At 57.1% G+C, this 22,581-nt stretch overlaps 1 protein-coding gene across 1 annotated transcript in view; it reads left to right on the forward strand.

The window, feature by feature from the left end:
* Positions 1–17,643: 17,643 nt before the first annotated feature.
* The window catches only part of plxna3 (plexin A3), a 297,717-nt gene continuing 292,779 nt past the window's right edge, over positions 17,644–22,581 (forward strand). The window contains exon 1 of the mRNA XM_072487943.1: positions 17,644–17,960. The gene's annotated coding sequence lies outside the window, so the exon portion shown is untranslated. The remainder of the gene's footprint in view (positions 17,961–22,581) is intronic.

Here is a 22,581-nt window from a genome sequence, read left to right on the forward strand (position 1 = left end):
ACAATCACACACTAACTCACACATCAACACATTCTCTCACACAACTGCACATTCTTTCAGACACACTCCCACACACGCATCCATCACACACACACTCATACACTGACACTTATACTCACATCCACTCTCTCCCACACACACACACACATGTATACACACTCTCTCTCTGCATCGTTCACCGATTGTGAGACAAAACATTGGATTCCGACTGGTCTGCACACATTCACACTAACTCACAAACAGGAACACTCACACACATGCATTCACACTTTAAAAAAAATATATTTTTAATTCTTTCTTTTTCACATTTTCTCCCAAATTTACACCCACCAACAATAAACAATAATCAATAACAAATATGTCAATCCCCAGATCAATAACAACGATCCCATCCTCCCACCAAACCCCAAACATCAGCCCGCATGTTCACACAAACAAATGACAAAAAGGAATTCGGGATCACCCATAGTCACCATTAACACCCCCCCCCCCCCAACTAATGTTCAATGTTATTGTGGTGGTATGTATTAGGGGTAATGTGGTACCGATGAAGCCGAGAGGCTATTGGCTGGCAGGTCCCGGGTCCTGGTTGGATCTGCCGACTTCTGGCTCCGCCCTGAAGGCGGAGTATAAGAGCTCGAGCTTCTCCCCACAGCCTCATTCTGTTGCTGAGCTGCTGGGGACGTCTCACTTAATAAAGCCTAGATCGACTTCAACGCTTCTCGTCTCGCGTAAGTCATTGTGCGCTACAATTTATTAAGCGAGCTTAAAAGACTATGGAGCTCCGGATCGCCCTGGAATGCCTGCGGATCAGCCCCCATGCAGCAAACCCGGCGGCCGTGTTCAAACACTGGCTAGCATGCTTCGAAGGCTACCTCCGAACGGCCCCCGGCCGGATCACGGAAGAGCAGAAAATGCAGGTCCTGCATTCGAGGGTAAGCCCGGAAATTTACTCACTAATAGAAGATGCAGAGGATTTCCCGACGGCGCTCGCATTACTGAAGGGCATCTACGTTCGGCCCGTTAACCAGGTCTACGCGCGCCATCAACTCGTGATGAGACTGCAAATTCCCGGAGAATCGCTCGAGGAATTCTATGGCGCGCTGCTGATTTTGGGACGAAGCTGCAACTGCCCGCCGGTGAATGCGATCGAACACACGGACCTGCTAATTCGTGATGCATTCGTGGCAGGTATGAACTCTCACCAAATTCGTCAAAGAGAATCGCTAGGACTCTCAGAGGCACGGGCCCTTGCATCCTCCCTTGATGTGGCCTCCCAAAACGCCCGGGCCTACGGCCTCGACCGCGCGGCAGCCCCTTGGGCTCCGTGGACCCCCGTCGCGAACCAACTCCCCGGCACCCCCCCCCCCGCAAGCTTGTGCGCGGTTAAAGCGCAAGACCACCCCAGGGGGGCCCGCTGCTATTTTTGCGGACAGGCGAAACACCCCCGGCAGCGCTGCCCGGCCCGCGCAGCTACTTGTAAAAGCTGCGGCAAAAAGGGCCATTACGCGGCTGTGTGCCGGTCCCGGGGGTCGCCGCAATCCCCGGAGAAGAACGAGGACAGCACATCCCGAACACCCCCCAACCCCCCCATCGCCCCATGTGCGACCCGCGGGCGGGTCCCGGGCACCACGAGGGGAGGATGGGCGCCGCCATCTTGTGACACCCCAGCCACGTGCTATTCATGGGGGCGGCCATTTTGTCCACCCCCGACCATGTGCGACCCATGGGGGCGGCCATTTTGTCCACCCCCGGCCGCGTGCGATTCATGGACGCCACCATCTTGGTTGACAACAAAGGACCCCAGCATCGACGGCTCCACGGGGTCCGAAGAAGACGCCGTGACACATGCATTGACACTACCACGACTGGCTTCGGTGACACTGGATCAATCGCGGCCCCGGACGCTCCAGACGACGACAACAACGGTGCTGGTCAACGGATATGAGACGCCATGCCTGATCGACTCCGGGAGCACCGAAAGTTTTATTCACCCAGACACGGTAAGACGCTGTTTTCTGACCATCCATCCAAGCACGCAAAAGATTTCCCTAGCTGCAGGATCCCACTCCGTAGAGATCAAAGGTTCTGCATCGCGAACCTAACGGTGCAAGGGAGGGAGTTTAAGAACTACAGGCTCTACGCCCTTCCCCAACTCTGCGCGCCCACATTACTGGGATTAGATTTCCAGTGTAACCTGCAGAGCCTAACATTCCAATTCGGCGGCCCAATACCCCAATCACTATTTGCTGTCTCGCAACTCTCAAGGTTGAACCGTCCTTGTTTGCAAACCCCACCCCGTCGCCACAAGGAGCAGACGGTACAGCGCCCAGGACCGGACATTTATCCGGTCTGAAGTCCAGCGGTTGCTGAAGGAAGGCATCATCCAGGCCAGCAATAGTCCCTGGAGAGCCCAGGTGGTAGCCGTAAAGACCGGGGAGAAGCAAAGGATGGTCGTAGACTATAGTCAGACCATCAACAGGTACACGCAGCTAGATGCGTACCCTCTCCCCCGCATATCCGACATGGTCAATCGGATTGCACAGTACAAGGTCTTTTCCACCGTGGACCTCAAGTCCGCCTACCACCAGTTCCCCATCCGCCCAGGTGACCGCAAGTATACCACCTTCGAGGCAGACGGGCGGCTATACCACTTCCTAAGGGTCCCATTTGTCGTCACGAACGAGGTCTCGGTCTTCCAGCGGGAGATGGACCGAATGGTTGACCAGCACGGGTTGCAGGCCACGTTCCCGTACCTCGACAACGTAACCATCTGCGGCCATGATCAGCAGGACCACGACGCCAACCTCCAAAAGTTCCTTCAGACTGCTAACGCCCTGAACCTCACATACAACGAGGAAAAATGCGTTTTTAGCACAAACCGTTTGGCCATCCCTGGATACGTAGTGCGCAATGGGATAATAGGCCCCGACCCCGAACGCATGCGCCCCCTTATGGAATTTCCCCTCCCCCACTGCTCCAAAGCCCTAAAACGCTGCCTGGGCTTCTTTTCATATTACGCCCAGTGGGTCCCCCAGTATGCAGACAAGGCCCGCCCGCTAATACAGACCACTACCTTCCCCCTGTCCACAGAGGCTCGCCAGGCCTTCAGCCGCATCAAAGCGGATATCGCAAAGGCCACGATGCGCGCCATCGACGAGTCCCTCCCTTTCCAGGTCGAGAGTGACGCATCCGACGTAGCTCTGGCGGCCACCCTTAACCAAGCGGGCAGACCCGTGGCCTTTTTCTCCCGGACCCTCCACGCCTCAGAAATCCGCCACTCCTCAGTGGAAAAGGAAGCCCAAGCCATAGTGGAAGCTGTGCGGCATTGGAGGCATTACCTGGCCGGCAGGAGATTCACTCTCCTCACCGACCAACGGTCGGTAGCCTTTATGTTCGATAATGCACAGCGGGGCAAAATTAAGAATGACAAGATCTTAAGGTGGAGGATCGAGCTCTCCACCTTTAACTATGAGATCTTGTATCGTCCCGGAAAGCTGAACGAGCCGTCCGATGCCCTGTCCCGCGGCACATGTGCCAACGCACAAATAGACCGCCTCCAAGCCCTCCACGAAGACCTCTGCCACCCGGGGGTCACTCGATTCTACCATTTTATAAAGTCCCGCAACCTCCCCTACTCTGTGGAGGAGGTCCGTACAGTCACCAGGAACTGCCACATCTGTGCGGAGTGCAAACCACACTTTTTCAGGCCGGATAGAGCGCACCTGATCAAGGCTTCCCGCCCCTTTGAACGCCTCAGTTTGGATTTCAAAGGGCCCCTCCCCTCCACCGACCACAACGCATACTTCCTGAACGTGGTGGACGAGAACTCCCGTTTCCCCTTCGCCATCCCCTGCCCCGACATGACAGCGGCCACAGTCATTAAAGCCCTTGACACCATATTCACACTGTTCGGTTTCCCCGCGTATATCCATAGCGACAGGGGGTCCTCCTTCATGAGCGACGAGCTGCGCCAGTTCCTGCTCAGCAAGGGCATAGCCTCGAGCAGGATGACCAGCTACAACCCCCGGGGGAACGGGCAAGTAGAGAGGGAGAACGGCATGGTCTGGAAGACCGTCCTACTGGCCCTACGGTCCAGGGATCTCCCAGTTTCCCGGTGGCAGGAGGTCCTCCCGGATGCTCTCAACTCCATCCGGTCGCTGCTGTGTACCACCACTAACCAAACGCCTCATGAGCGCCTCCTTGTCTTCCCCAGGAAGTCCTCCTCCGGAACGTCGCTGCCGACCTGGCTGGCGGCCCCAGGACCCATCTTGCTCCGGAAACATGTGCGGGTGCACAAATCGGACCCATTGGTCGAGAGGGTTCACATTCTCCACGCAAACCCTCAGTACGCCTATGTGGCGTACCCCGACGGCCGACAGGACACGGTCTCCCTGCGGGACCTGGCGCCCGCCGGCAACACACACACCCCCGATACTGATCACCCCCTCCCTGCCACCGGCGCACCCCGCGACCGCCCCCTTCCCACGGGGGTTTGGTCCTCCTCCCGTGCCCGCCCAGGAGTAAAACAGGAACAAACAGCGAAACGCTCCCGGAGACGACAACGCCTGAGCAAGCACCTGCACCACCACCGGGGCTGAGGCGATCGACTGGGAGCAGAGCCTAGTGGAAAAGACAGTAGAACAGCAATGGCAGGAGTTTCTGGGAGTAATTGAGGACACAGTACAGAGGTTCATCCCAAAGAAAAGAAAGGTTATCAGAGGGGGGATTAGGCAGCCGTGGCTGACAAAGGAAGTTAGGGAATGCATCAAAGCAAAAGAGAAAGCCTATAATGTGGCAAAGAGTAGTGGGAAGTCAGAAGATTGGGAAGGCTACAAAAACAGAGGATAACAAAGAGAGAAATAAGGAAAGAGAGGATCAAATATGAAGGTAGGCTAGCCAGTAACATTAGGAATGATAGTAAAAGTTTCTTTAAATACATTAAAAACAAACGGGAGGCAAAAGTTGACATTGGGCCGCTCCAAAATGACGCTGGTAATTTTGTGATGGGAGACAAGGAAATAGCTGAGGAACTAAATAAGTACTTTGCGTCAGTCTTCACAGTAGAAGACATGAGTAATATCCCAACAATTCCGTAGAGTCAGGGGGCAGAGTTGAATATGGTAGCCATCACAAAGGAGAAAGTGCTAGAGAAACTAAGAGGTCTAAAAATTGATAAATCTCCGGGCCCAGATGGACTACATCCTAGAGTTCTAAAGGAGATAGCTGAAGAAATAGTGGAGGCGTTAGTTATGATCTTTCAAAAGTCACTGGAGTCAGGGAAAGTCCCAGAGGATTGGAAAATCACTGTTGTAACCCCCCTGTTCAAGAAGGGAACAAGGAAAAAGATGGAAAATTATAGGCCAATTAGCCTAACCTCGGTTGTTGGCAAGATTCTAGAATCCATTGTTAAGGATGAGATTTCTAAATTCTTGGAAGTGCAGGGTCAGATTAGGACAAGTCAGCATGGATTTAGTAAGGGGAGGTCGTGCCTGACAAACCTGTTAGAGTTCTTTGAAGAGATAACAAATAGGTTAGACCAAGGTGAGCCAATGGATGTTATCTATCTTGACTTCCAAAAGGCCTTTGATAAGGTGCCTCACGGGAGACTGCTGAGTAAAATAAGGGCCCATGGTATTCGAGGCAAGGTACTAACATGGATTGACGATTGGCTGTCAGGCAGAAGGCAGAGAGTTGGGATAAAAGGTTCTTTTTCGGAATGGCAACCGGTGACGAGTGGTGTCCCGCAGGGTTCAGTGTTGGGGCCACAGCTGTTCTCTTTATATATTAACGATCTAGATGACGGGACTGAGGGCATTCTGGCTAAGTTTGCCAATGATACAAAGATAGGTGGAGGGGCAGGTAGTATGGAGGAGGTGGGGAGGCTGCAGAAAGATTTAGACAGTTTAGGAGAGTGGTCCAAGAAATGGCTGATGAAATTCAACGTGGGCAAGTGCGAGGTCTTGCACTTTGGAAAAAAGAATAGAGGCATGGACTATTTTCTAAACGGTGACAAAATTCATAATGCTGAAGTGCAAAGGGACTTGGGAGTCCTAGTCCAGGATTCTCTAAAGGTAAACTTGCAGGTTGCATCCGTAATTAAGAAAGCAAATGCAATGTTGTCATTCATCTCAAGAGGCTTGGAATATAAAAGCAGGGATGTGCTTCTGAAGCTTTATAAAGCATTAGTTAGGTCCCATTTAGAATACTGTGAGCAATTTTGGGCCCCACACCTCAGGAAGGACATACTGGCACTGGAGCGGGTCCAGCGGAGATTCACACGGATGATCCCAGGAATGGTAGGCCTAACATACGATGAACGTCTGAGGATCCTGGGATTATATTCATTGGAGTTTAGGAGGTTGAGGGGAGATCTAATAGAAACTTACAAGATAATGAGTGGCTTAGATAGGGTGGATGTAGGGAAGTTGTTTCCATTAGCAGAGGAGACTAGGACCCGGGGGCACAGCCTTAGAATAAAAGGGAGTCACTTTAGAACAGAGGTGAGGAGAAATTTCTTCAGCCAGAGAGTGGTGGGTCTGTGGAATTCATTGCCACAGAGGGCGGTGGAGGCCGGGACGTTGAGTGTCTTTAAGACAGAAGTTGATAAATTCTTGATTTCTCGAGGAATTAAGGGCTATGGAGAGAGAGCGGGTAAATGGAGTTGAAATCAGCCATGATTGAATGGTGGAGTGGACTCGATGGGCCGAATGGCCTTACTTCCGCTCCTATGTCTTATGGTCTTATGGTGACCCAGCGGGGAATCGAACCTGGGACCCTGGTGCTGTGAAGCCACAGTGCTAACCACTGTGCTACCATGCTGCCCCTTGTCCCTCCCATCCTTTCCTCAACCTCGTTTGACCCTCAGGTGAGTCTCCGGTAATAAAACCACATCCGCCTTCAAACTCTTTAAATGGACAAAGACCCGAGATCTTTTAGTGGCCCATTCAATCCCCTCACGTTCCATCTGACCAGTCTGGTCGGGGGGCCTCCAGGCACTCGCCCAGCCACCCCTGCCCCACCCTGATCAGCCATACCCTACTTGTGAGAGAATCCAACAGGGCCCTGCCTCGCCCAGATTCCAGGCCCACCCAAGATGGCCGCCACCACCTCCCTCCACCCAGCAACTCAACAAACAGACCTTCACGATCAGCAGCCGATATTACAGACGTATACAAAATATAAACGGAAAACGCAGTGAAAACAAGACAAAACAAAACATACATCCAAAACCTCACCACACAGGTGACTCATTCAAATGTCTCCCAGTCCATGCTCCTTGATAAAGTTGTTCGCCTCCTCCGCATGTCGGAATAATGGTCTCTACCCTCATGTGTGACCCACAGGTGGGCCGGGTGCATCATCCCGTATTTTACTTCGCCCCTAAAGGAGCCGACTTGGCCTTATTAAACTCCGGCCTCATGTTCCCCAGTCCTGCTCCCACGTCCTGGGAGATTCTAACGGTGTGGCCTTTTCTTTTGCCCACCTCAGGGTCTTTTCTGTGTCCAAGAACCTGTGCAGTTGGACTCTGATCGCCCCAGTTTGCCGGATCTCGGAATTCTCCGCAATCGGCGCGATGTCCGCCGACCGGCGCCAAAAAAATGGGCGAATCAGTCCGGCATCGCGCTGCCCCAAAGGTGCGGAATCCTCCGCATCTTGAGCGGCCGAGCCCTAACCTTGAGGGGCTAGGCCCGAGCCGGACTGATTTCTGCCCCGCCAGCTGGCGGGGAAGGCCTTTGGTGCCCCGCCAGCTGGCGCGGAAATGACCTTGCCGGGCGGCGCATGCGCGGGGGCGTCAGCGGCTGCTCACGGCATCCCCGCGCATGCGCAATGGAGGGGGTCTCTTCCGCCTCCGCCATGGTGGAGACGGAAGGAAAAGAGTGCCCCCACGGCACAGGCCCGCCCGCGGATCGGTGGGCCCCGATCGCGGGCCAGGCCCCCCCCCCCCAGGACCCCGGAGCCCGCCCGCGCCGCCTTGTCCCGCCGGTTAGAGAGGTGGTTTAATCCACGCCGGCGGGACAGGCATTCCAGCAGCGGGACTTCGGCCCAGCCGGACCGGAGAATCGCCGGGGGGGGGGGGGGGGGAGGCCGCCAACCGGTGCGGCGTGATTCCCGCCCCCGACGAATATCCGGTGCCGGAGAATTCGGCAACCGGCGGGGGCGGGATTCACACCAGCCCCCGGCGATTCTCCAACCCGGCGGGGGGGGGGGGGTCGGAGAATCCCGCCCCTGGGCTTCTTCCTCAGTGGGCCCAGCCCACTTCAAGAGGGTGTCAAAAGACCCCCTTCCCCCCACCAGTTGCCCGAACACCTTTGCCACGCACTCCGCGACCTTTGCTCCTTCTACGCCCTCGGGCAGCCCGTCGATCCTCAGATTTTGAGGTCAGGCGTGGTTGACCAAGTCGCCGATCTTGGCCTTCCTCAATTTTTTTGCCTCTCCGCCAACACCACGACCTCTGCCCCCAAGGAGGCGATCCGGTCCTCGTGACACTAAACCGTCTCCTCCAATTTCTGGGTCAGCGAATTCTGTGCCTCCGACCACCCTTTTCCAGCTCACTTTTTGCCAGATCGTCTGTGACCTCCTGCCTCTGCCTTCTGAACCCCCCCCCGTCGGAAATTCCACCGACGTCTCAGTCGCTGAGCGGGAAACGCGTCGTCACAGGGCCCTCCGCCATGTTTCCCCCCTCCTGCTCCACGTGTGGCCTCAATGTCCGAAGACAGCCTTTCCCTCGGCCTACTGCTCGTTTGGCAGCCTGCAGACATCCCACGCAGGAGGGGGAATCCTATCTCTTCCACTGTATCACTTTTCCACCTCCACGGCGCCCGCTAAACGGGAAGACAGGGACAAACAATCAACTCCTCAGGCAGGAGTCACCGGATGTGCGACCTCTCACCTCATGGCCACCACCGGGAGTCCTGAGCCTGACTGAGGGCCCCGACTGAGTCAGTACAGGTTAAGCCACCCTTGTGCCAATTTGTGCTCTGTAAGTCCCGCAGATTTCAGAAGGGCAGAGGGAAACGCACACGGAGATGCATTCTTGCCCTGTCTCAGACCTGCCCACGTATCAGGGACGGATTGGGGCCCTCTGCTGAGAAACAGCAGCTCTCGGAGGAATCTCGCACACATGTGGCACTCGGACGTCCCAGAGTGTAAAACCAGTCCGTTATTGCACAGCCAGTGGGAAAAGCTGAGACTCACACCCCTCAGCAGGGGGCCATTCGATCCATCGGGACGGTGCCAGCCCAATTGAAGGAGCTCACCAATTAGCCCCACAATCTCCCCCCCCCCGAATTAAGCCTGGCACATTTTGACCCTGTCATGATATGCAGACATGCACATAATGAGATACAGACAGGCAGCTAATGAACTCAGAGAACAGGACATAACCAATCAGCAGGCAGGACACTCAGGGGTGGTATCTCACTATAAAAGGCACGAGGCACTCACACTCCGCCTCTTTCCACTGGGGACATCTACAGAGTGAGTCAGGGTGTATGTACAGTATCACACCTCCAGCACGTGGCTAAGAGCTAGTCTGGTTCAGTCAGACAGAGTAATCGCACTTAGGTTAGCAGAGAGTCGAACTCACAGAGAACCGTGCAAACTGTGTGACAGGTTCAATAAATCAGATTGAACTAACTTCAAGGTCTGGAGTATCTTTCAGTTAAAGCTGCATCCAGTTGCAGCCTGTGTTATCTCAGTGTGCTTAACACGACAGACCCTTCCAGTATTTAGCCAATTGCCCACCCTTGCGAGGGTAAATCTGCACCCACCGCCCTTTCAATCAACGCCTTAATCACAACAACTCGCTGTGAGACAAAACAAAAATAATTCACCTCATCCCCTCCACTGGTTCTTTAGACAACTTTCTTCAATCTGTATCCCATCTGGTTACCGGCCCACCTACCACTGGGAAACACTGTCTCCGCATTTACTCGATCAAACCCTTTCAACAGTGCGGCGCTCCCTCAGCACTGACCCTCCGACAGTGCGGCGCTCCCTCAGCACTGACCCTCTGACAGTGCGGCGCTCCCTCAGCACTGACCCTCTGACAGTGCGGCGCTCCCTCAGCACTGATCCTCCGACAGTGCGGCGCTCCCTCAGCACTGACCCTTCGACAGTGCGGCGCTCCCTCAGCACTGACCCTCTGACAGTGCGGCGCTCCCTCAGCACTGACCCTCCAACAGTGCGGTGCTCCCGCTGCACTGACCCTCCAACAGTGCGGCGCTCCCTCTGCACTGACCCTCCGACAGTGCGGTGCTACCTCTGCACTGACCGTCCGAGTGTGCGGCGCTCCCTCAGCACTGACCCTTCGACAGTGCGTCGCTCCCTCAGCACTGACCCTCCGACAGTGCGGCGCTCCCTCAGCACTGACCCTCCGACAGTGCGGCGCTCCCTCTGCACTGACCCTCCGACAGTGCGGCGCTCCCTCAGCACTGACCCTCCGACAGTGCGACGCTCCCTCAGCACTGACCCTCCGACAGTGCGGCGCTCCCTCAGCACTGACCCTCCGACAGTGCAGCGCTCCCTCAGCACTGACTCTCCGACAGTGCAGCGCTCCCTCAGCACTGACCCTCAGACAGTACGGTGCTCCCTCAGCACTGACCCTCCGACAGTGCGGCACACCCTCAGCACTGACCCTCCGATAGTGCGGCGCTCCCTCAGCACTGACCCTCCGACAGTGCGGCGCTCCCTCTGCACTGACCCTCCAACAGTGCGGCGATCCCTCAGCACTGACCCTCCGACAGTGCGACGCTCCCTCAGCACTGACCCTCCGACAGGGCGGCGCACCCTCAGCACTGACCGTCCGACAGTGCAGCGCTCCCTCAGCACTGACTCTCCGACAGTGCAGCGCTCCCTCAGCACTGACCCTCAGACAGTACGGTGCTCCCTCAGCACTGACCCTCCGACAGTGCGGCACACCGTCAGCACTGACCCTCCGATAGTGCGGCGCTCCCTCAGCACTGACCCTCCGACAGTGCGGCACTCCCTCAGCACTGACCCTCCGACAGTGCGGCGCTCCCTCAGCACTGACCCTCCGACAGTGCGGCGCTCCCTCAGCACTGACCCTCCGACAGTGCGGCGCTCCCTCAGCACTGACCCTCCGACAGTGCGGTGCTCCCTCTGCACTGACCCTCCAACAGTGCAGCGCTCCCTCTGCACTGACCCTCCGACAGTGCGGTGCTACCTCTGCACTGACCGTCCGACAGTGCGGCACTCCCCCAGTACTGACCCTCCGACAGGGCGGGGCTCCCTCAGCACTGACCCTCTGACAGTGCGGTGCTCCCTCAGCACTGACCCTCCAACAGTGCGGTGCTCCCTCAGTACTGACCCTCCAACAGTGCGGTGCTCCCTCAGCACTGACCCTCAGACAGTGCGGCGCTCCCTCAGCACTGACCCTCCGACAGTGTGACGCTCCCTCAGCACTGACCCTCCGACAGTGCGGCGCTCCCTCAGCACTGACACTCCGACAGTGCGACACTCCCTCAGCACTGACCCTCCAACTGTGCGGTGCTCCCTCAGCACTGACCCTTCGACAGTGCGTCGCTCCCTCAGCACTGACCCTCCGACAGTGCAGCGCTCCCTCAGCACTGACTCTCCGACAGTGCAGCGCTCCCTCAGCACTGACTCTCAGACAGTACGGTGCTCCCTCAGCACTGACCCTCCAACAGTGCGGTGCTCCCTCTGCACTGACCCTCCAACAGTGCGGCGCTCCCTCTGCACTGACCCTCCGACAGTGCGGTGCTACCTCTGCACTGACCGTCCGACTGTGCGGCGCTCCCTCAGCACTGACCCTTCGACAGTGCGTCGCTCCCTCAGCACTGACCCTCCGACAGTGCGGCGCTCCCTCAGCACTGACCCTCCGACAGTGCGGCGCTCCCTCTGCACTCACCCTCCAACAGTGCGGTGCTCCCTCAGCACTGACCCTCCGACAGTGCGACGCTCCCTCAGCACTGACCCTCGGACAGTGCGGCGCTCCCTCAGCACTGACCCTCCGACAGGGCGGCGCACCCTCAGCACTGACCGTCCGACAGTGCAGCGCTCCCTCAGCACTGACTCTCCGACAGTGCAGCGCTCCCTCAGCACTGACCCTCAGACAGTACGGTGCTCTCTCAGCACTGACCCTCCGACAGTGCGGCACACCCTCAGCACTGGCCCTCCGATAGTGCGGCGCTCCCTCAGCACTGACCCTCCGACAGTGCGGCACTCCCTCAGCACTGACCCTCCGACAGTGCGGCGCTCCCTCAGCACTGACCCTCCGACAGTGCGGCGCTCCCTCAGCACTGACCCTCCGACAGTGCGGCGCTCCCTCAGCACTGACCCTCCGACAGTGCGGTGCTCCCTCTGCACTGACCCTCCAACAGTGCAGCGCTCCCTCTGCACTGACCCTCCGACAGTGCGGTGCTACCTCTGCACTGACCGTCCGACAGTGCGGCACTCCCCCAGTACTGACCCTCCGACAGGGCGGGGCTCCCTCAGCACTGACCCTCTGACAGTGCGGTGCTCCCTCAGCACTGACCCTCCAACAGTGCGGTGCTCCCTCAGCACTGACCCTCCAACAGTGCGGTGCTCCCTCAGCACTGACCCTCAGACAGTGCGGCGCTCCCTCAGCACTGACCCTCCGACAGTGTGACGCTCCCTCAGCACTGACCCTCCGACAGTGCGGCGCTCCCTCAGCACTGACACTCCGACAGTGCGACACTCCCTCAGCACTGACCCTCCGACTGTGCGGCGCTCCCTCAGCACTGACCCTTCGACAGTGTGTCGCTCCCTCAGCACTGACCCTCCGACAGTGCGGCACTCCCTCAGCACTGACCCTCCGACAGTGCGGCGCTCCCTCTGCACTGACCCTCCAACAGTGCGGCGCTCCCTCAGCACTGACCCTCCGACAGTGCGGCGCTCCCTCAGCACTGACCCTCCGACAGTGCGGTGCTCCCTCTGCACTGACCCTCCAACAGTGCGGCGCTCCCTCTGCACTGACCCTCCGACAGTGCGGTGCTACCTCTGCACTGACCGTCCGACTGTGCGGCGCTCCCTCAGCACTGACCCTTCGACAGTGCGTCGCTCCCTCAGCACTGACCCTCCGACAGTGCGGCGCTCCCTCAGCTCTGACCCTCCGACAGTGCGGCGCTCCCTCTGCACTCACCCTCCAACAGTGCGGTGCTCCCTCAGCACTGACCCTCCGACAGTGCGACGCTCCCTCAGCACTGACCCTCGGACAGTGCGGCGCTCCCTCAGCACTGACCCTCCGACAGGGCGGCGCACCCTCAGCACTGACCGTCCGACAGTGCAGCGCTCCCTCAGCACTGACTCTCCGACAGTGCAGCGCTCCCTCAGCACTGACCCTCAGACAGTACGGTGCTCCCTCAGCACTGACCCTCCGACAGTGCGGCACACCCTCAGCACTGGCCCTCCGATAGTGCGGCGCTCCCTCAGCACTGACCCTCCGACAGTGCGGCACTCCCTCAGCACTGACCCTCCGACAGTGCGGCGCTCCCTCAGCACTGACCCTCCGACAGTGCGGCGCTCCCTCAGCACTGACCCTCCGACAGTGCGGCGCTCCCTCAGCACTGACCCTCCGACAGTGCGGTGCTCCCTCTGCACTGACCCTCCAACAGTGCAGCGCTCCCTCTGCACTGACCCTCCGACAGTGCGGCTCTCCCTCAGCACTGACCCTCCGACAGTGCGGCACTCCCCCAGTACTGACCCTCCGACAGGGCGGGGCTCCCTCAGCACTGACCCTCTGACAGTGCGGTGCTCCCTCAGCACTGACCCTCCAACAGTGCGGTGCTCCCTCAGCACTGACCCTCCAACAGTGCGGTGCTCCCTCAGCACTGACCCTCAGACAGTGCGGCGCTCCCTCAGCACTGACCCTCCGACAGTGCGGCGCTCCCTCAGCACTGACCCTCCGACAGTGTGACGCTCCCTCAGCACTGACCCTCCGACAGTGCGGCGCTCCCTCAGCACTGACACTCCGACAGTGCGACACTCCCTCAGCACTGACCCTCCGACTGTGCGGCGCTCCCTCAGCACTGACCCTTCGACAGTGTGTCGCTCCCTCAGCACTGACCCTCCGACAGTGCGGCACTCCCTCAGCACTGACCCTCCGACAGTGCGGCGCTCCCTCTGCACTGACCCTCCAACAGTGCGGCGCTCCCTCAGCACTGACCCTCCGACAGTGCGGCGCTCCCTCAGTACTGCCCCTCCGACAGTGTCGTGCTGCCTCAGCACTGACCCTCCGACAGTGCGGCACTCCCTCAGCACTGACCATCCGACAGTGCGGCGCTCCCTCAGCACTGACCCTTCGACAGTGCGGTGCTACCTCAGCACTGACCCTCCGACAGTGCGTCGCTCCCTCAGCACTGACCCTCCGACAGTGCGGCGCTCCCTCAGCACTGACCCTCCGACAGTGCGGCGTTCCCTCAGCACTGACCCTCAGATAGGGCGGCGCACCCTCAGCACAGATCCTCCGACAGTGCAGTGCTCCCTCAGCACTGACCCTCCGACAGTGCGGCGCTCCCTCAGCACTGACCCTCCGACAGTGCGGTGCTCCCTCAGCACTGACCCTCCAACAGTGCGGTGCTCCCTCAGCACTGACCCTCCAACAGTGCGGTGCTCCCTCAGCACTGACCCTCAGACAGTGCGGCGCTCCCTCAGCACTGACCCTCCGACAGTGTGACGCTCCCTCAGCACTGACCCTCCGACAGTGCGGCGCTCCCTCAGCACTGACACTCCGACAGTGCGACACTCCCTCAGCACTGACCCTCCGACTGTGCGGCGCTCCCTCAGCACTGACCCTTCGACAGTGTGTCGCTCCCTCAGCACTGACCCTCCGACAGTGCGGCACTCCCTCAGCACTGACCCTCCGACAGTGCGGCGCTCCCTCTGCACTGACCCTCCAACAGTGCGGCGCTCCCTCAGCACTGACCCTCCGACAGTGCGGCGCTCCCTCAGCACTGACCCTCCGACAGTGCGGTGCTCCCTCTGCACTGACCCTCCAACAGTGCGGCGCTCCCTCTGCACTGACCCTCCGACAGTGCGGTGCTACCTCTGCACTGACCGTCCGACTGTGCGGCGCTCCCTCAGCACTGACCCTTCGACAGTGCGTCGCTCCCTCAGCACTGACCCTCCGACAGTGCGGCGCTCCCTCAGCTCTGACCCTCCGACAGTGCGGCGCTCCCTCTGCACTCACCCTCCAACAGTGCGGTGCTCCCTCAGCACTGACCCTCCGACAGTGCGACGCTCCCTCAGCACTGACCCTCGGACAGTGCGGCGCTCCCTCAGCACTGACCCTCCGACAGGGCGGCGCACCCTCAGCACTGACCGTCCGACAGTGCAGCGCTCCCTCAGCACTGACTCTCCGACAGTGCAGCGCTCCCTCAGCACTGACCCTCAGACAGTACGGTGCTCCCTCAGCACTGACCCTCCGACAGTGCGGCACACCCTCAGCACTGGCCCTCCGATAGTGCGGCGCTCCCTCAGCACTGACCCTCCGACAGTGCGGCACTCCCTCAGCACTGACCCTCCGACAGTGCGGCGCTCCCTCAGCACTGACCCTCCGACAGTGCGGCGCTCCCTCAGCACTGACCCTCCGACAGTGCGGCGCTCCCTCAGCACTGACCCTCCGACAGTGCGGTGCTCCCTCTGCACTGACCCTCCAACAGTGCAGCGCTCCCTCTGCACTGACCCTCCGACAGTGCGGCTCTCCCTCAGCACTGACCCTCCGACAGTGCGGCACTCCCCCAGTACTGACCCTCCGACAGGGCGGGGCTCCCTCAGCACTGACCCTCTGACAGTGCGGTGCTCCCTCAGCACTGACCCTCCAACAGTGCGGTGCTCCCTCAGCACTGACCCTCCAACAGTGCGGTGCTCCCTCAGCACTGACCCTCAGACAGTGCGGCGCTCCCTCAGCACTGACCCTCCGACAGTGCGGCGCTCCCTCAGCACTGACCCTCCGACAGTGTGACGCTCCCTCAGCACTGACCCTCCGACAGTGCGGCGCTCCCTCAGCACTGACACTCCGACAGTGCGACACTCCCTCAGCACTGACCCTCCGACTGTGCGGCGCTCCCTCAGCACTGACCCTTCGACAGTGTGTCGCTCCCTCAGCACTGACCCTCCGACAGTGCGGCACTCCCTCAGCACTGACCCTCCGACAGTGCGGCGCTCCCTCTGCACTGACCCTCCAACAGTGCGGCGCTCCCTCAGCACTGACCCTCCGACAGTGCGGCGCTCCCTCAGTACTGCCCCTCCGACAGTGTCGTGCTGCCTCAGCACTGACCCTCCGACAGTGCGGCACTCCCTCAGCACTGACCATCCGACAGTGCGGCGCTCCCTCAGCACTGACCCTTCGACAGTGCGGTGCTACCTCAGCACTGACCCTCCGACAGTGCGTCGCTCCCTCAGCACTGACCCTCCGACAGTGCGGCGCTCCCTCAGCACTGACCCTCCGACAGTGCGGCGTTCCCTCAGCACTGACCCTCAGATAGGGCGGCGCACCCTCAGCACAGATCCTCCGACAGTGCAGTGCTCCCTCAGCACTGACCCTCCGACAGTGCGGCGCTCCCTCAGCACTGACCCTCCGACAGTGCGGCGCTCCCTCAGCACTGACCCTCCGACAGTGCGGCGCTCCCTCAGCACTGACCCTCCGACAGTGCGGCGCTCCCTCAGCACTGACCCTCCGACAGTGCAACGCTCCCTCATCACTGACCCTCCGACAGTGCGGCGCTCCCTCAGCACTGACCCTCCGACAGTGCGGCGCTCCCTCAGCACTGACCCTCCGACAGTGCGGCGCTCCCTCAGCACTGACCCTCCGACAGTGTGGCGCTCCCTCAGTACTGACCACCCCTCCCCTCGTGATTGCGAACGCCTCGATTACATCTCCCCCTTAACCTTCTCTGCTCTAATTTGAACAATCCCACCTTCTCCCAGTGGTTAGCACAGTTGCTTCACAGCTCCAGGGTCTCGGGTTCGATTCCCGGCTTGGGTCACTGTCTGTGCGGAGTCTGCACGTCCTCCCCGTGTGTGCGTGGGTTTCCTCCGGGTGCTCCGGTTTCCTCCCACAGTCCAAAGATGTGCAGGTTAGGTGGATTGGCCGTGATAAATTGCCCTTAGTGTCCACAATTGCCCTTAGTGTTGGGTGGGGTTACTGGGTTCTGGGGATAGGGTGGAAGTGTGGGCTTGGGTAGGGTGCTCTTTCCAAGAGCCGGTGCAGACTCGATGGGCCGAATGGCCTCCTTCTGCACTGTTAAATCTGTGAAATTCTATGAAATAACTCAGTATCAATTCTTTAAAAAAAAACCCTCATGTTGTGGTACTCCTGTTGAAGCTCTCCTCTGTGTCTCGGGAATAATGCAGCCTCTGCAATCTCTCCGTTACAAGTGGGTTTCGTTTCGAAAAATCCTGCTCGTGTGATTTTGTGGAGAGCAGTTGTCTCTAAGGCCAGGAATTGAATTGTGCTTGCACACATATTATTCAGAGAGGGACATCTGTCAAAGGTGGAGTGAGGGGGGCAGCTAGCGGTAAGAAGTCTAGCTTTAAGTGAAGTGTTGAATTTCAGCAAGCAGTCCTTTGATGAATCGAGGGGGTGGACCATTCGGGTGGAGCGAGAGGGGGGAGGAGAGAGAGCGAGAGAGAGGCGGCTGAGAGAGACTCAGTCTGCTGGATCGGGAGGGAGTCTCGGAGTTGCTGGGCGGAGGGGAGAAGGGGCTGTCCGAGAGGGTCCCGGCTTGAAGAGGGCTGGCCGAGGTGGCGCCTTTGTGTGTGTGTGTGGAGCTCGCCACTTCATCCTCAAAGAGAGGACGCTGCGGTACGATGTGTGTGTGAGAGGCAGAGAGGGATAGAGAGACACACACACAGAGGCAACGAGAGAGGCAGACAGACTGCAATGTTTGTATCAAAGCTCCAGCAATGAGGAGACGAGGGTGAGCAGGATGGTTTGCGAGGCAGCTGCCCAGCAGGTACGTAACCCAGATCTTAATTTGGGAGGGTACAGCTCACTACTTCATTGTTTTGATCTGTGAGTGTGTGAGATTGTGTATGTGTATCTATGTGTGTGTGTGTAACTGTGAGTGTGTGTGTGTGTTGCTGTGTATCTATGTGTGTGTGTGTGTACCTGTGAGAATGTGTATGTGTTGCTGTGTATCTATGTGTGTGTGTACCTGTGAGAGTGTGTATGTGTTGCTGTGTATCTATGTGTGTGTGTACCTGTGAGAGTGTGTATGTGTTGCTGTGTATCTATGTGTGTGTGTACCTGTGAGAGTGTGTGTGTGTTGCTGTGTATCTATGTGTGTGTACCTGTGAGTGTGTGTGTGTTGCTGTGTATCTATGTGTGTGTGTGTGTTGCTGTGTATCTATGTGTGTACCTGTGAGAGTGTGCGTGTGTTGCTGTGTATCTATGTGTGTGTGTACCTGTGAGAGTGTGTATGTGTTGCTGTGTATCTATGTGTGTGTGTACCTGTGAGAGTGTGTTGTGTTGCTGTGTATCTATGTGTGTGTGTACCTGTGAGAGTGTGTATGTGTTGCTGTGTATCTATGTGTGTGTGTACCTGTGAGAGTGTGTGTGTGTTGCTGTGTATCTATGTGTGTGTGTACCTGTGAGAGTGTGTATGTGTTGCTGTGTATCTATGTGTGTGTGTGTACCTGTGAGAGAGTGTGTGTGAGATTGTGTATGTGTTGCTGTGTATCTATGTGTGTGTGTACCTGTGAGTGTGTGTGTGTGTTGCTGTGTATCTATGTGTGTGTGTACCTGTGAGTGTGTGTGTGAGATTGTGTATGTGTTGCTGTGTATCTATGTGTGTGTGTACCTGTGAGAGTGTGTGTGTGCGTTGCTGTGTATCTATGTGTGTGTGTACCTGTGAGAATGTGTGTGTGAGATTGTGTATGTGTTGCTGTGTATCTGTGTGTGTGTACCTGTGAGAGTGTGTGTGTGAGATTGTGTATGTATTGCTGTGTATCTATGTGTGCGTGTACCTGTGAGTGTGTGTGTGTGAGATTGTGTATGCATTGCTGTGTATCTATGTGTGTGTGTGTGTACCTGTGTGAGAGTGAGTGTGTGTGAGATTGTGTATGTGTTGGCTGTGTGTGATTGTGTGTGTATGTGTGAGTTTGTATATGACTGTGTGTGTATATCTGTGGAATATGTACGTGCGTAAGTGTGTATGAGATTGTGTATATGTCGCTGTGTGTGATTGTGTGTGTATGTGTGAGTGTGAGAGTGAGTTTGTGTATGACTGTCTGTGTGTATCTGTGCAAGTATGTGTGTGCGCGATTGTGTGTGTGATTGTGTGTATCTGTGTGAGTGAGTTTGTGTATGACTCAGTGTGTGTATCTGTGCAAGTATGTGTGTGCACGATTGTGTGTTTGTGTATTTGTCGCTGTGTGTGTGTCTGTGCCACTGTGTGTGATCTGTGTGTATTTCTGTGAGTGAGTTTGTGTATGACTGTGTGTGCGTATGTGTTGCTGCCTGCATTTCTGTGTGTGTTTGTATATCTGTGCCAGTATGTGTGTGCACGATTGTGTTTGTGTCGCTGTGTGTGATTGTATGTATCTGTGTGTGTGTTTGCGAGTATGTTTGTGTATGACTGTATATGTGTGTATGTATCGCTGTGTGTATCTGTGTGAGTGTAGCTGTGCATTTCTGTTATGAGTGTGTCTGTGTGCGTCAGTGTGTCTGTGCGAATGTGTGTGTTTACCTGTGGGATTGTGTGTGTGTGAGCGTGTCTCTGAGTGTTTTTGTGAGTGTCTGTGTGAGTGAGTGTGTTTCTGTGTGAGTCTGTGTGTGTGTGTGAGGGTGTGTGTGTGAGGGCGTGTGTGTGAGGGTGTGTCTGAGTGTGTGTGTGAGGGTGTGTCTGTGAGTGTGTGTGTGAGCGTATTCATTGTAATCAGCCCCAATTGATCGAAGCTTTCCTTTCCACCAGCTCCAACCCCAGCCATCGCGTTCCTCGGTCTTCCTGCCTGCCCCCATCCTCCGATATCTGTGCACACACACTATGCTAGCGAACATCTGCCTCACGAAATGTCTACACATGAATGTTTAATTCAAAGAACAGGCTGCTGTCCTGATTTCTCTCTTTCTCACACGCCAGACAGGAATATGTTTAAGAACTGTCTCTCCCTGTGGCGAGCAGTGTTGGAGACAGAGAGACTGCTGAACAAGTTGACATTTTCTTGGTTCCCTATTCTACAGCCATCAGACACGATCCGAATACCCACCCCCATCTCATCCAGTTCCTAAACCACACAGGGAGGCAGCTACTTTTACAAGTTTAGAATTAGCAACTGTCTGTGTAAATGAACGTGTACGTGTGAGAGAGAGAGTGTGTGTATATGAGAGAGTGTGTGTCTGAGAGTGTGTGTGTCTGAGAGTGTGTGTGTCTGAGAGTGTGTGTGTCTGAGAGTGTGTGTGTCTGAGAGAGTGTGTTTTTGAGAGAGTGTGTGTGTCTGAGAGTGTGTGTTTTTGAGAGAGTGTGTGTGTCTGAGAGTGTGTGTGTCTGAGAGTGTGTGTTTGAGAGTGTGTGTCTGAGAGTGTGTGTTTTTGAGAGAGTGTGTGTGTCTGAGAGTGTGTGTGTCTGAGAGTGTGTGTGTCTGAGAGTGTGTGTGTCTGAGAGTGTGTGTGTCTGAGAGTGTGTGTATATGAGAGTGTGTGTATATGAGAGAGTGTGTTTTTGAGAGAGTGTGTGTGTCTGAGAGTGTGTGTTTTTGAGTGTGTGTGTCTGAGAGTGTGTGTGTCTGAGAGTGTGTGTCTGAGAGTGTGTGTCTGAGAGTGTGTGTGTGTCTGAGAGTGTGTGTGTCTGAGAGTGTGTGTCTGAGAGTGTGTGTGTCTGAGAGTGTGTGTGTGTCTGAGAGTGTGTGTGTCTGAGAGTGTGTGCCTGAGAGTGTGTGTGCCTGAGAGTGTGTGTGTCTGAGAGTGTGTGTGTCTGAGAGTGTGTGTGCCTGAGAGTGTGTGTGCCTGAGAGTGTGTGTGCCTGAGAGTGTGTGTGTCTGAGAGTGTGTGTGTCTGAGAGTGTGTGTGTCTGAGAGTGTGTGTGTCTGAGAGTGTGTGCCTGAGAGTGTGTGTGCCTGAGAGTGTGTGTGTCTGAGAGTGTGTGTGTCTGAGAGTGTGTGTGTCTGAGAGTGTGTGTGTCTGAGAGTGTGTGTCTGAGAGTGTGTGTGTCTGAGTGTGTGTGTCTGAGAGTGTGTGTGTCTGAGAGTGTGTGTGTCTGAGAGTGTGTGTCTGAGAGTGTGTGTGTCTGAGAGTGTGTGTCTGAGAGTGTGTGTGTCTGAGAGTGTGTGTCTGAGAGTGTGTGTGTCTGAGAGTGTGTGTCTGAGAGTGTGTGTGTCTGAGAGTGTGTGTCTGAGAGTGTGTGTGTCTGAGAGTGTGTGTGTCTGAGAGTGTGTGTGTCTGAGAGTGTGTGTTTGAGAGTGTTGGGGGGATTATCCGACCCCCCCCCCCCCCCCCCACCCCGGCCGGGTCTGAGAATCGCCGGGGGGAGGAATGCGGCGTGAATCCCACCCCCACCGGCTACCAAATTCCCTGGTGCCGGGGATTTGGCGGGGGCGGGAATCGCGGCGCACCGGTCGGCGGCCGAGTGGCCGCCCGTTTACTGTCCCGCCGGCGTAAATCACAACAGGTACTTACCGGCGGGCCTTGCTCCGCAGGTGGCCTCTGGGGTCCTCAGGGGGGTGCGGGGGGGGGGTCTGGCCCCGGGGGGTGCCCCCATGGTGCCGGCGATCGGGGCTCACTGATCCCCGGGCGGGCCTGTGCCGTGGGGGCGCTCTATTCCTCCGCGTCGGCCGCTGTAACAGTCCGCAATGGCTGACGCGGAGATGAACCCCCTGCGCATGCGCTGGGATGACGCCAGCACACGCTGGCGCTCCCACGCATGCGCCAACTCGCACCAGCCAGCGGAGGCCCTTCGGCGCCGGTTGGCATGGCGCCAAGCCCCTTCCCCGAAGCCGGAGTGGTTCACGCCACTCCTTCCCGCCAGAGTTGCCAACCCCGCCGGTTTGCGGAGAATCCCGCGCTGTGTGCCTGAGAGTGTGTGTCAGAGAGTGTGAGTGTGAATATGTGTGTGTGTGAGTAAGAGTGTGAATGTGTGTGAGAGTGAGTGTGTGTCTGAGGGAGTGGGTGTGAACAAGTGTATGAGAGAGTGAGTGTGAATGTGTGTGAGTGTGAATGTGAGTGTATGAGAATTAGTGTGCGTGAGTGTTTGTGTGAGAGTGAGTGTGAATATGTGTGTGAGAGAGTGAGTTTGAATGTGAGTGTACCTGTGAATGTGTATGAGCGAGTGTGAATGTTTATAAGAGAGTAAGTGTGAAGGTGTGCAGGTGTATGTGAGTGTGTGTGAGAGAGAGTATGTGAGTGTCTGAGAGTGAGTGTGTGTGTGTGAGTGAGAGTGTGTGAGTATGTGTGTGTGTGACCATGTGTGTGTGTGTATATGTATGTGTGAGCGTGCATATGTGTGTGAGTGTGCATGTGTATGTACGACTGTGAGTACGCATTTGAACGTGTGTGAGTACATGTGTGAGTGCATATGTGCGTGCTTGTGTGTGTATAAGTGTGAGTCTGCATTTGAGCATGTGTGTGCACGACTGTGTGTA

Source organism: Scyliorhinus torazame, chromosome 22 (genome assembly GCF_047496885.1).
Source record: "Scyliorhinus torazame isolate Kashiwa2021f chromosome 22, sScyTor2.1, whole genome shotgun sequence".
In the NCBI taxonomy this organism is placed as follows: Eukaryota; Metazoa; Chordata; class Chondrichthyes; order Carcharhiniformes; family Scyliorhinidae; genus Scyliorhinus; species Scyliorhinus torazame.